We start from the raw sequence: 11,770 nt of genomic DNA, 5'->3' as shown, positions 1-11,770 counted from the left end.
CAGGAATCAAAAAGTTCATGTGTCAGAAAAATGAATGTCGATTTGGGTCCCAATCACCACACAACTCTGTCCAAGGTAGTTCTCTTCGGTGCCTGCCACTTATCACCATTTCAATTACAATTTTCTGTGACTGAAACACCTTGTCTGTTTTTATTTGTTCCTACATATAGTAAGGTACATGTTTGCAACATTTTCAAACTGCATCTTTCTAATTCAACCATCTTTCTCAATTACCATTGTTGGTAATGTGGTATAAGCAGAATAAACCACTCTGGGAAAATAATTTACTCAGTGGTTAGCAACCTAAGGTGTTTTGAGCCCAACAATGTCCGATGTTGTAAAAATGATGGAACATTATTCCTTACACTAACAGGTTTGTGTGCATGGCCTGGACCCTTCCTACACTATTCGGATCAAGTAATTATCTTGCCAAGTATTTGGCATTTGGAGGTATACCTTAAGATTTAACCAACCTTCCCAATACCGCGGGGCTATTGACAGTATTTAGATTCAGCTAAAGGCAACTACAGCTTGGCTGGTGTTTGGATATCCTTTGAACTGCAAAAACATATTGAGAGCTGTCTGCCTCGGTGGGACACGGGCTGGCCTCTATCTATTCAGCTGGAGCACATCTGAAGCTATTCTCTGTTAGACTATCTGAATGGAAATGATTTCAGATGGACTTTGATCACACACAACAAGCACAGCATCATCTGACAGGAGTGTGTGTGTGTGTGTGTGTGTGTGTGTGTGTGTGTGTGTGTTGGGGGAGGTCACATGAATGAGATTTCTTTGTAGGAATAATATTTGTCAAAGGCATTGTTATAGTTATGTTGATTACATGGCTCACCCCCTCTGTATCTGTACAATGAATAATTTGTTTTTGCATATGAAATGTTTTTTTCTGATGCATTATTTTTTTTGAAATTGAAAAAGACGAGATAAGGTGACTCCAGGGTCCCTAGCGTAAAGTAGTATGGTAGATCTACATGACAATAATGGATGTTGGTGGATTGCTCCTTCTTACAAGGGTCAGGGAGGCATACTGTGCAGCTTTTAACCTATTGTCTGTTTTATTGACATTGACTATAGTTAAAGATACACCGCGCCCCAGAAACACAATAATTACACATTATGTAATACCCATTATGCTCTTGGTGTTATGTATTACTATCAAGAAAGTGGCACCTTTCTTTTAAACACCTGCTTTATCATTTCCAAAAAAGTGTCTACCCTTACTCTTCCCGTACTCTTGCTTGGTGACAAATCGACAGACTTCCAAGAACCAACAAAACCTTTTTAGATTCAACTCTATAAGTTTAGACATAAGCGCAAACAAACAACGCCAACTTTAAAGTTTTTTTTTCTCCTTGGAATTTCATGAATGATAAATTGGATTAAAGGTCATGGGGTCAAATAGGGTTACAGCTGCCTACCAGTAATGAGCAGGTCCAAAAGCACATTTCACTATCTTTTTTTAATTTAATTTAATTGTAATATTTTTATCTTCACCCTTTTTGTGTTTTGTGTTGATGTTATTTTATGTATTCGGGAAAGCGAATGAATAACTTACCGAGGTTATTGGAATGCTGTAGCAGTTATTCTTGCTTATGAATAAATGCTTAAATGCCAAAGTTAACTATCAGCATAGTGTTGGATAGTTTAACCCTATGCATCCCTTCTATATTGTCAGGACACCATTATTTTGGTGTTCCCTATTTGTATATACAATAGCGTGCAACAAAAACCAAAGACAACTAGTCCCGCTCCCGGCTTCTCCCGCGACCGTCGCTCCCTCTCAGCACGAGCCACATGGCTGAGAGAGCCCCGAATGAGTGGAGAAGCAGGCTATTTAAGCTGCTTCTCCACCGGTTCCTCAGGTGCTCCTCATCTTCTTAATTGGCAACGGCCGGGTTGCCACAATAGCATAGCCGAAAACCGATGATTCACTTGAAAGCACTTTGTATTCCCTCATCTATTGTTGATCAACATGGTTTGTTTATTTTTTAACAGCAGTTCCCCTTTCTGAAGGTAATATTTCAGATCTACGTCTGGTGGATGCAACTTAAACTGTAGCCTACTCAATAAGTTGATAACATTGTGTTTCCACCATAAGTATTTTATTGCATGTTTTGCTTTGTTGTTGACCTGTTTGTGCAGTCATATTTCTTCATGTGTGATCTTGTTTGACATTCAGGTAAATAACACACATATTTAAATGCAGCTCTGCAAACTTTATTTCCTTTGAAAGCAACTCTTCCATAGCCAAATTAGATCATTTTGGTGACACATAACATGAAGTGTATAATTATTGAATTAATTAATTAATGTTCGATATGGCCAGCTCTGACTCAAATGTTGCAACATTTACTCATGGCAAATATTGCCCATATCTCTGGACCTCATATCTCTGGACCAAGAAATGTTAAATTTTTAAAAAAAAATTATGTTTGTAAATCCAAAAAAATTATATACCTGAACGATTCCTATTTAATGGCGGAAATTAGGCTATGGCCTTTGTGCTCGTTTGGCCATGCTAGCAGGCCAAACATGTGTCTACTTCATTCCATGCACACCCATCAAAAAAAGGGTTTGAGCCTACTCGTGAATTCCATCAGAGCGCTTCATCCATTTAACAGCCATTGTTGAGCTGGCTGAATAGTTTCCATGGTGACAACAACACGAATGGGAAGATAGACCTTCATTCTAATCCTTGATACCAGGATGCAGGATGTGGTGGAGAGAGAGGCTGGCAGAGTTAGCTATCATAGATGTTTTGTTTGTTTCTGTTCATATCCGGTTTGTGTGTTTTTGTATGTTTGTTTAGCTTGTTGTGTGTTTGTTTGTGTGTGTGTAGAAAACAAGCTAAATAGATTGCAGTGTTTGCTATCATTTGCTGTCCCAGTGCAACAACTGGAATCCCTTGTCACTTAGATTCGGTTTATGTGGGATAGGGAAGGCTTTTGGCTCTTTGATTTGTCACAAGTCCAAAGTCCAAATATCCTCTCATACTCTGTTTATTCGCTCCACATTAAGAAGCAATAGGCTACCTGAGCAGAGCAGACGACTCATCGCTTATAAAAGCCCAGCAGCAGCATGTTCAGCCTGACACGAGGTGGTGTCAGGCTACCCCAGCAGTGTCAGGCTACTCCAGCTCATTATTCAGCTTGACCCCGTAGATATGTCTGGCAGAAATTCAGTCCCACGTAGCTAGCTCCACAACGATAACTGTAGCTCCACAACGATAACCGTGGCGGCAACATGTAATCGGGACGAACTTTAGGAACTAAGAGAGGAAACGCATGGCTCGTTGGCTTGACTTCAATGGGATGGTTTGCAATGCAAGAAGCGTGTGGAAATCGAGTGGGAGCTGTGTGTGGTGAGAAAGACTCCCAAGCAATTAGCAGTTTCCTCCTTTCCCCAAGGGAAGAGGAATCTATGTTTGAAATGCTTTCAGCTCCTTCTCAGATGTTCACACATGTCCTCTATCTTTTATTCCTTGGCCGTATTTTGCATATGGAGTGACATACACAAACATACCCACACACACACACACACACACACACACACACACACACACACACACACATACAGTCGCACACACACACGCACACACAGCATTGTTTCGCACCAGGGTTCTCACTTTCCGGCTTCAGTCATAAATCTGTCATGAGGTATAAAAGTAATCTCAAGATGATGAGTTGCGTTTCACAGCATAATTAATTAGCAAAGTTTCTAATCGCACTTCAAGTTCCCTCATCAAAAAAGTTTTTAAAATGGAGTTTAGTATTCAAATTGAGTGTAATTTCATGCACAATGTTTGACAGCAGAAGGTTTAAAAAGCCTCTCCAACTGTAGCCTATTCCCTCCCACATGTTTTACATTAGTGAGTGACACTAAAAGTTGGAACAGCGTCATACTTATATCTACTTTATGCACTTTTTAACATTGAAATGTAATTTACTAATTTGATCCGTGGCTGGGCTCTCTAGTTAAAAAAAAGGCCTTCAAAATGTCTCAATCATTCCATTATTTGTTGTATGGTTTACAGTGGAGCATTAAGCAAATGAAGGAGGGCGAAATAGATGACTAAAGTAAAAAACAAGATAATATTTGGTTATTTCCCCAGTGGTGTATTCTACTCTCATCTGTGTTTAATATCTACAATTATATCTTGTTTCATTAGTGTGAGAAGGAAGAAAAATAAAACAGTGTCTATTTAAATTGAATAAAGGGAATAACAATGTTTTTATTTGATCGGAAATAACCAGTTACTTTAACGCATTGGATCACAGGTGATTGTCAATCAACGTCAAAATCAAAAAATGACATTTGTGTTTTAATATAAAGTAATTGACATGTTGTGTGCACATTATGCTGATGTCAATGTTCATTTGTAATCATATTTTCCAATATCAATCGCATCTAAAACAATTACTAAATTCACAACTATATAGAATATGTATACATCCGTCTTTGTGTTGCTCTCCCTCCTTATTCAGTGTATAAATGAACCCCTCAAGCTATAGCTCAACTATAGCCCAAGATTATGATGTGCGTGTGTAGAGGCTGATAAAGCCAGCTGCTATGCAGAAGGCAGGCTACGTACAGAAACAAGTTGGGTGTGAAAAGTGAGATCTCACGAGAGCTCGATGTGCTATCGTGTTTCCACCTCAGGTTACATTGTCTTGATTGGAATGAGTGAGGAACCCGTTTAGAGCCCCCAATGGTTCGGAGGAGACAAATGGGCTTAATATTCCTGTCCTTGCCTCTACAGCAGCGTCCCACTTGTTAGCCAATAATAAATAATCAATGCACTATAGGAAAAACAAATTAAACAGTTTTATTCGAAGCCACACAAAAAGACATAGGGTACACCATTTTCATTTTTATGTTTTTCTTTCTAGGGATGTTGAATGAAAAGTGTAGTCGTTCCCACAGACTACATAATATGGCCAGGCGGGAGCTTGCCTCTGCTACAGGACCACGGCTGGGTTCCTGCATGCAATTCTGAAGTTCGAGGAGAAGAGAATAAAGATTCAATTTTAGACCATCCCCATCCCCTCAATTGGGAACGAGCCACTTCATCTCCCATATCCTCCTCTGAACGTGCCGTGCAGTGCTCTTTTTGTTCCAGCTGTCGCCCCCCTGACTACTGCACGACACCCCGTTGAAGCCACAGCCGACGGTTACTGTATCGCTGCAGAAACACACCGTTCTGTAATCATCGGATATCACGCTCTCTCTACAATGCTGTTCACCCCCTGCTACGCACTGGGTAATCTTGGCTCATTTATGATGTCTTTATAGATACACTCCTCTACAAATACGTGTACATCTTTTGATTTCCAACGCTGCTTGCTCCTTACCTGCGTTGGGTCCCTGTTACTGGCAATATATGGTGCACAAACCCTAAGACTCCTCATCCGGCTTCATCGCTCCATCGCTCCAGCCGTTTGTGACGTCTATATGATCCCCGCTGGATTGCATGCAGCTCTCTCCAGCACATCACACGGAGGCTTTATGCATTGAAGATAACCGTGAGATGAGAACAGACATTTTTGCTCTAGCAGGCTAATTTCCACATTATTATTCCACCTTCTCATCAAGATTATTACAAAAGCACCCATTTGTTGTGTAACATCTTCATGTAATCAACTTAATTGATCTTCTGCCTGCACTGGCGGACTTCCTATTTGAACCATTGATACCGTAATCTCATGTTTCCACTCCCCCCTCGTATAAGGCCTGCAGCAAGCTCACACGTTGCTGGTTTGGGCACATTTGCACAATTGTGTTTGTCCGTAGGCCTGCCTGTTACCACAGTAATCCGGCTGACACAGCAATGTGTGTTGAGCTGCAGACTCTCATGTTCCCAGGTACATTAAGACCTCCACTCTCGCCCAACGATGCCTCCCGCCTGCCTGATCGCCATGGTAACCGTTATTGATGGCACACAGTGAAACTAGGATGAGCATATCCTCCAATAAAAGGTTTGTACCTGTCCAAAAGTGCAGGGGGTAGCATGACAGAAAAACAACTCAGAAATATTGAACTCGGCGGTTACACAGTCTTGCCTTGATGACGTTTAGTGTTCTGATGGTAGCTTTCTGTGTCCAATAGAAGAGGGAATAATGTTTTGGGCCAAATTGCCCAAACGGGAAGCGTGGTATTAATTATAAGCCTTGCTGCCATGAAGACAGAGCACACTGTCAACCCCATGCAAGGGAGATAAGCAGACTAGCATTACTTTCCAATGGTTTCCCAAAGCTGTGCACTGGATGTGATGGCAGATGGTGAGTTTGTCTAAATGACCAATGATATTATCTTAAATAGAATATAAATCATGGACGTCACACCAAACTATCAATCGAGGATGTTGATCAAATTAATGAATATCACCAATAATAATTTTTAATAACGGATCCAACACAGAAAAGGTAGCTAGTTTAAGTAAAAATATTTTGATATATTGATGTAAAACCTAGAATGATGATGATACATCTTAAACATCTTGTAATGATGATACAAAACAAAATACACAAATATTGTTTTGCTTTGAAGCAAAACAATATTTTGTTGACTATATTAATTTTGTTATTCATCCTATAAAAGATGTCAACTAAAGCTGCATGGATCAAAAGGTTAAAAGATAGACCGACAAGCTTATTCGTTTTGATCAGATTCATGATATAAAATGCAACAAAGGTAGAGTTGAGTGACTCAGCTCAAAGACAAACAAGGTAGTATGGCCTGAATGACTATAAGCGACACACAGTTTTCATTAATTTCAATCAAGGAAATAATCAATCTTATCTGATAGATTGCCGACTTCTGCTACAGAACATCAACACATGTAAACGTTTTGTTGCAGCAGATCATTTGCCTGTGCGTGCCATTTTACATTTACTTCCACTCTATTAACAACCAGGCTAATAGATGAGGTCAGGACTCCAGGGTTTAAAGTAAGTGCGTAATGTGTATTTCTTATATTCAAAGCCTAAATCCCTTCTAAAAGGAGAGTTAATAAACCAGGATAACTCATTATATTTTTTTCTTCATGTCCTTTGCAGTTCCCACTAGTATGAGATGCATGGGAGCAACACAGGGTTGTGTTTGGGCTTCCGACCAGTCCTTTGTAGCCAAGAGGTGTAACAATTGGTTGAAACACTCAACTTTCTGTTTACAGTTTTGTTGAATTGACGTCCTTTAATTTTTCTGAAGAAGAAAAGGAAATATCTCTGTAGATGATCATTATTGTTCACTCTTGACTATTAAACAGGTCAACTACCTTCTTGGGAAAGTGATCCATATGGAACTATTCACCTACAGATTACCTCCGCTATAGTGTCTATTCAGTACGTTGTGGTACACTTCTACCCACTGCAAAGCTCTTATCAACATGAAGCGCTGTACTCTGATGATACTAATAAATGCTTTTGAAGCTACACATACTATCTGGCAAATTGCCCTTTTGACCAGGAGCAGTATGTCCTTTCACGTTCAATGCAAGTGTGTGTGTGTGTGTGTGTGTGTGTGTGTGTGTGTGTGTGTGTGTGTGTGTGTGTGTGTGTGTGTGTGTGTGTGTGTGTGTGTGTGTGTGTGTGTGTGTGTGTGTGTGTGTGTGTGTGTGCGTGCGTGCGTGCGTGCGTCTAGGACTGTTTGTTAGCCAGAAAATCCCATAGGCAGGTTGGAAAATGGTTGCTGCCTATCAGATAATCAGGTGAGTCCAAATCCCACTTAATCAGCAAGTAAATACCTGGTGGATGCTGATCAGAATAGTTAAAACGTCAAAACAGCCAAATACTTTGTGTGTGTGTGTGTGTGTGTGTGTGTGTGTGTGTGTGTGTGTGTGTGTGTGTGTGTGTGTGTGTGTGTGTGTGTGTGTGTGTGTGTGTGTGTGTGTGTGTGTGTGTGTGTGTGTAGTGTGTCTGTGTGTCTGTGTTTGTCTGTTTGTGTGTGTGCATTTCAGCCTCCATATTCCAGGGGGGCATTCAGTCCCTCATGGAGTGGCACATGAAATCACGCTCTACCAGCAATAAAACTCAAGAACAGTGTTTTAAAATAACTTTAGATCAGTATTGAGTACAGATATATCCAAGTAGTTTTAAGCTGCAAATATCACTATATGACAATGACAATAATGCCAATATTATGGACATAGTAAATATGATGATAGTAAAATACTACTACTACTACTACTTCTACTTCTAGATATACACCCCGGATAATCTATTATTCTCAATGAAAGAGTTAAAGTTCCTTGCCATCAAATTGTTATATATATAGAGTCATATCTAGCGATAGCATTGCAGTTGAGGTGAGCATTGCGGCTATCAATGTTTAATTCTACTTTAATGAATTACATCGAGCATGCATATGAATAACGTGTTATGTTTGTTCTGATAAGGTATAAAAAGTGATTTTGCCTTCCTTACATTTTCAGATGAGAGAAAATGTGGTTATTATTCCGGTTAGAGGGTTTATATTGTGCAATAATCCAGGGACAGGTATGGGTATGCATCAATGAATATTTTAGTCAATAATCGATCGGCATCAGTTAAAAAAATGCCAGATGGAGGAGGAAATATGAATGGGTGCAAATGTCATTGAGATTAACACATTATTTCCCACAAGGTAAAATACTGATCGACTCAGGGTTAGCTTATGCCCAACAGTCGGTCTGCCTAATGAGAGTGGCAAGCCTGTAAACAGATCATTAGAGCTACTACTGATTGGTCAAGGATTATCATTCTGTTGGTCTCCTAAACGGTGCAATGCATCTCAGGAGTGAGGCTAAAACAACTGCCCGAAGGGAGAGTGTTTGTTTGGGCGGCACATCTGGTGCGTGTCTGGATATTCGATAAGTAATTCAGAAAAGATAGTTACGTTTCCGTTTTAATGAGCCAGTAATTCCCCTCTTCTCAAAAGGTCATGCCGTACTAATGTAGAGTGTTATTTTGTGTCTATAATATCTAAGAGGTTGAGAATTGAAGACAAACTCAGGCTTGTGGAAGTTTAAGGCACCTCTCAACACCCATATTGTGTTCAACCCCCAGAATAACATAGCATATGCATGCTAAACAGCAAGGGCTCTTTGTTGCTGCAGGCTGGAGGTTGTTTATGCCAGTGAAGTTGATGCACAATACAGATAGGATTGTTAAACTACTGATCTGTATTGCTTGGATTTGGTTCCATTATGACTGTGGATTATCCTGCACAGTAAATAGCATTTGCATGATGTATGAGGAAATCTTCAATGTTTAACATTTAAGGAATCCAGCATTTTATTTGGCTGCTTAAAAAGAAGCATACAAAACCCAAAATATGTGGTCTAATATGTGTACTTACTATCAATTTCTACACAGATATTGTTTGCAGGCAATATATTTCGCTCCCCAAGTGACGAGTTCGGATATTATTTTTCCAGTTATAAGCCTCCTGCTTCCTCATCTAACAATTTGTGCTGAAGGTGGAATATTGATTTTTTCCTGACGTCAAACAAGAGTCGATGAAATGAACACAGGAAACAGACAAGAATCCATTCGGCTCTCTCGTTAATATAGTTCATATAATATAAAGTTATATAATATATACACACTCTATATATATATATATATATCATCCCAATATCATTCCAATTTATATATATATATATATATATATACATATATATATATATATACATATAAATAAAGCATATTATAATATATAAGCTATAATAACCTCAGAAAATGTTGGTTATTTAGTATTTTAAAAACTGGTGCGTACCAACAGCTTTCTGTCTTCCTGCTGTCCACATCAAAACACATCATAACAAAACAATCTAAAAGAAAAATAAACATTATGAATATATAACTCTCTGAACACATCGGGCTCTGAACTAATTCAAGGAAGTAAAAGGTCAACAACAAACAATCAAAATTCTATTAAGGCTTGCTGTTCTGAAACAGAACCATTAAATTGTATTTATCTATACATATGTATCATTCCAATTTGAAGTTTTCCATCAATCTCCGATTTTTTATGTGGGTAAAAATAAAAACACAAAAAAGGCGATTTTGGTTGGTTCGTTGTTCGCATCACTAGAGGAGTGGGGGGAAATGTCCCAGGGTTATTTACATAGACCAGGAGTTGATTCGACTCACTGCAGACTCAATGGTTCGTTTAGTCTGATTGTTGCCATTCAACTATTATATAGCCACTATAGCTAATATTTTATATTTGTGTGTAAATGTTAGGTCCCCAGGCAATTTTGTTAACATAGGCTATGCATTAGTCACATTGTACAGATATTGTCAAGCCTCACAGAAGTTAATGGAAGAGGCTTCAAGAGAGCGTCCCCATGCAGGCTACCGTAGTAGTCATCGAGTCTTCAGTGAGGCTCAGGTGGAACTCTTGACTGAGTATTTTAAGGCAGCAACGATGGCTTGTTTTTCACTGACTGCCCCAAGGGGTTTTACATAATTCATGGGGGATACCATGTTTACTGTTGACTTGCTGTTTAGGTCAGGAAGATAGCATACCAGTCGACAGAGGACAATTGGTGTACACAACCCTAGTCATGGGTTGAGAATGACAGGATCAGAATGGTTTTGAGGCTTCATGAAACGCCATCCAAATCTGTCCATCAGGAGTGCACAGCCGACTAGTTTGTCTAGGGTCACAAGCTTCAATCGTCCAAATGTGGAGGGTTTCCTTAAGAAGCTTGGCATTTGATTGAGATGCACACATTCTATGAAATGATTCATAGAATGTGGATAAGACACCCGTCACAACCGTCTAGACTCCTGACCGTGTGATGGCCCGCTGTGATGTTCAGCTAGTTGCGATGACAGCAGGAGAGAGGGGCATCAGATGCTTGTTCTGTGAACATTCTTCCAGCCTTCGTCTTCCGAGGTAAAATATACAATGAGTGCTTGCTGTGAGGATGAACCACTATGTAGTGTTGGGTGGGGTAATGGCTCTGGCTGGATGCAGGAGGAGGTTTTCCTCATATTTCTGAAACACCAACTTTGTCAAGCATTCAAAGGTTAGCCCTGAGAGGAAGGTGTTATGTTGTTGAAAAACCACAATTGTCCTCTTTCAGTGAAGGGGAAAATGGGATATTGCTCTTTTCTTTCCCACCCTATGTTCTCTCCACCCCAGCTAACCAGGCAGCCCAATCATCCACCTAAATTAACCAGGCAGCCCAAGCCTCCACCTCGGCTAACCAGGGAGCAAAAGCCTCCACCCCAGCTAACCAGGTAGCCCAAACCTCCCCTTCGGCTAACCAGGGGGCAAAAGCCTCGACTCCGGCTAACCAGGTAGCCCAAACCTTCCCTCCAGCTAACCAGGGAGCAAAAGCCTCCATCCAAGCTAACCAGGTAGCCCAAACCTTCCCTCCAGCTAACCAGGGGGCAAAAGCCTCCACCCCTGCTAACCAGGCAGCCCTAGTCTCCATCTCGGTCCACAAGCCAGCCCCAGTCTCCTTAGAAATTGACCAGGCAGGGCCAGGTCTTTGTCTGAGACTTCAGAAACCATCAGCAGGAGAATCAGCAGGACCCCTCGGCTCAAGCCTCCCCTGCTCGACGAGGATTGAGGTAATCTGCTCTCCATCCATTGCCAGAGGCAGGACCAAGAAAGACTCTCAGTGGGACAGGGAAGATGAGACGTTCAGGAATCCTCAGGTACATCTGGGAAACAGGCACTTGCAGAGGAAGAAAAAAAAGAGAAAAAAACATACAAGAAATCAGCAGTCTGGAAAGGGGCAAAATAAGGAAATCCAAGC

This window comes from Gadus chalcogrammus, chromosome 14 (assembly GCF_026213295.1).
Source record: "Gadus chalcogrammus isolate NIFS_2021 chromosome 14, NIFS_Gcha_1.0, whole genome shotgun sequence".
In the NCBI taxonomy this organism is placed as follows: Eukaryota; Metazoa; Chordata; class Actinopteri; order Gadiformes; family Gadidae; genus Gadus; species Gadus chalcogrammus.
The sequence above is the reverse complement of the archived record's forward strand: the minus strand, read 5'-3'. Positions refer to the sequence as shown.